This window comes from Amblyomma mixtum, chromosome 2, assembly GCF_055824585.1.
Source record: "Amblyomma mixtum isolate Tamu chromosome 2, ASM5582458v1, whole genome shotgun sequence".
In the NCBI taxonomy this organism is placed as follows: Eukaryota; Metazoa; Arthropoda; class Arachnida; order Ixodida; family Ixodidae; genus Amblyomma; species Amblyomma mixtum.
Genome location: NC_143013.1, coordinates 33,635,767 through 33,638,835, shown reverse-complemented (window position 1 = coordinate 33,638,835; position 3,069 = coordinate 33,635,767).

Here is a 3,069-nt window from a genome sequence, read left to right as displayed (position 1 = left end):
GTCTTCTGCTGGACAGTATTTCCAAAAACTATACCAGACTGTGCTCAATGCATGATAGCAATACGTACAGTTTTTGCCAAAAGTAACCCGGCAACTACGGTTTGTTTCTAAGCGTCGTAGCGAATCACCTACGGCAGCTCTTAAAGGTGCACTGAAGAGGATTCTGAACTTGTCTTTTTGCCGCGGGAACTCGATCTACACGTTCCTAGCATTCTTAGAAACTGCAACTTATTGCCCTGTATGGCCGATTTCCCTAATTAAATCGAATTAACGTCCGGCCCCCGCCCTTTTTTTTTAATTCTGCCTCGTACGATGGGCGGAGTCGACCAACGCGTGAAGTTCCTTTCAGCCAGCTCCGTGGAGGCTTTGCTTTCGCTTTATTTTGTTTTTTAGGTTTCCATGAATAAATAGTTTCATTCGCAGATAATATAGCTGCAAAATAAGCCCGCAGAAATAAAAATACGCGCGGACTATTTGCTACTACGGACTACTACGTATTACTCCGCCGATGGCAGAGCGGCAAGCCGCCACGGGACTGGGTGAAAGGCACTCCACGCGTTGGTCGACTCCGCCCATCGTACGAGGCAGAATTCAAAAAAAAAAAGCGGGAGCCGGCCGTTAAGTCGATTTAATTTGGGAAATCGGCCATACAGGGCAATAAGTCGCAGTTTCTAAGAATGCTAGGAACGTGTAGATTGAGTTCCCGCGGCAAAAAGACAAGTTCAGATTCCTCTTCAGTGCACCTTTAATCTCCGAATCCTTGAAAAGTAAGGTGAACCCTTGTCCTGACGTTTTGGCACCTTTCGGTCTTTAGGGCTGCTATAAATGCTTCATTATACGTTTGAGAAGCAAAAACATGTTGCTCGGTTACTTTTGGCAAAGGGGGTACATAGCTTGACTACCACGCGTGTGCTATTTTTATACTCTATTTTTTTAACCCTAACATTGCTGATGTTAGGAAAACTAGTTTTCAACGCTGCAGCAGATGCTTGTTAGTATGTCCAGGTGCGGATAATATCCCTTCCTGGTCAAGCTACTAGTCTGCCTTCTGTTGGTTACTCTTATTTGTCGTGCATTTATCTGTTTTCTTTTTCGTTAACTTCGTACGAGAACAGCTGTAGTCTTTCTCGCTTTCCGATTCGCTTCTACGCAGAAAATAGCCGTGCGCGTAGTCTGACACACGCACCTACGCGACATAGTCGGGATAAAAGAGCAATGCCAGTAGCCATCTTAAGCACCCGAATTTATCTGGTCTTATTAACAGTGGTTGAGCTTTGGGCTCGTTGGAAAACAGAATGAGGCGTACACTCCCGATTATGGTTACATTCATTTTTTGTTGCCTTGTCACTACTGAAGAAGCCTTTCATAGGCAGACTACATTAGTCGACTAAAGCGTCGTTCTCTGCTCTGCACAACGATGGTAAATCGTCGATGGCGAGCGCTAGAGGCTTTTGCCCTGCACTGGGTGTAGTCAGGCTGCTGCTGCTGATGATGATGATGATGAGATCTCTTTGACAAACGTGGAATGCGTCGGGTACGTGTTTCCCGTATCTGAACACATTCCTTTGATAAAGCCGAAAATTATGTGACAGTGGTAAATCAACTCGCGAGCGACTTGCTATGTAGACGCCACCCCAGTTATAGCATCAAGTCTTACTGTCGCACCGCGAGGATCTGTTTTCATGAAGTGTATCATTCTAACGCGCTTTAGAAGAATCCCTGAAGGTAAAGTACGAAGCTTATAGTTATACACTTTATGATTTCAGAGGATTAAGTCCATGTTCTTGAAGAATGCAGCGTGTCAAGCGTCTGTGAAGATGAGAAATATCACTATGATTTTCCCTAACGGTAGCAAAAATACTGCACCACTACAGAGGCTCGCATACTCCTCATAGGGGTTCCAGACATTAAAGAAGTAGATGGCGTAAGCTTCATTTGCATCATTTTTTTTTATAGGGAAGCAGGAACACCCGTCGCATTGCCCCTCCCTTTTTTTGTTGTTATCATAACACGTGACCTATTTAAACTATGCGCGTTGATCAGACTTCTCGTTAACAGCAGGTGGCAACAGTGTTTCAAAGCGGATCTCAAGCGTAATCACGTGATGGTAAAGTTAGTTTCTCGCTGACAAAAGACGACAGCGAGATTTTGTGAGAGCCACTGTGATTATCCCTGTGAGCTCTCTGTGTTTGACAATCCAGGCGACGTGCATAGCATCTCTGCAACTCAAAAAACAAAAGAGCCCGAGTTGTTCAACACGATCATTAGCGCAGCGCGAGAAGCGGAAAAGGAATTAAGGCAATCCGAGAATCATTCAACGGCTTTGTTACGACTCGCCTGACATACGAAACACTCAGTTTAGTGAAGAAAAAAAAGAGAACTCAGTTTCTGCGTAAAACACGCTTCCGAGCAGCGCTGAAAATGGATGTTAAGGCCATTCTTAGCTTCATTTTTTTTTTATTCTTTCGCGCCCTTAGCCATCTGAAGCAGAAATACAGAGCTTGCCAGAGATAACGAAACCTGCATGAGAGATTAACAGCGCCCGCTGGCTGTTTCATTATGTTATGCTCAGTCTTTGTAGTCTGTTGTCATTTTTCTTTTCCGTGGAGACAGACCAAACCAGCCACTCGGAATAATCTGCTCATTTTCGTGAGTGGAGAATTCGCATTATCCCGGTGTGCCTCACGGTCTCTATTTTTTGTTTTTCCTCATATGGGTTCTTTTCTCACTCTCGCTCTAACTTTGCCGTTATATACCGAGTTCATTTCACAGCTTGGGCTCCCATATATATTCGCTCGAAGACAATGAACCCACCACAATCTGCGTGACAACTCCAGGCGGAAAAAAAAAAAAAGAAGCCGATCAGCATGTTCATGGCAAGCGTGCATACAACACAGGGTGTAAAAAAAGGAAAAGCAATTTAGCGCTGTTTCCAAGAAGCCAGAAGTCATGAACGCACCGGATTGCAAGGCAGGGACGATAAAAGGGACAAGAGCCTCCAAACAGAAATCGGCGACACCAAGGATGCGTTATATTTGGAAAAGGTGCGTTTAAATTCACTTCCTTCCG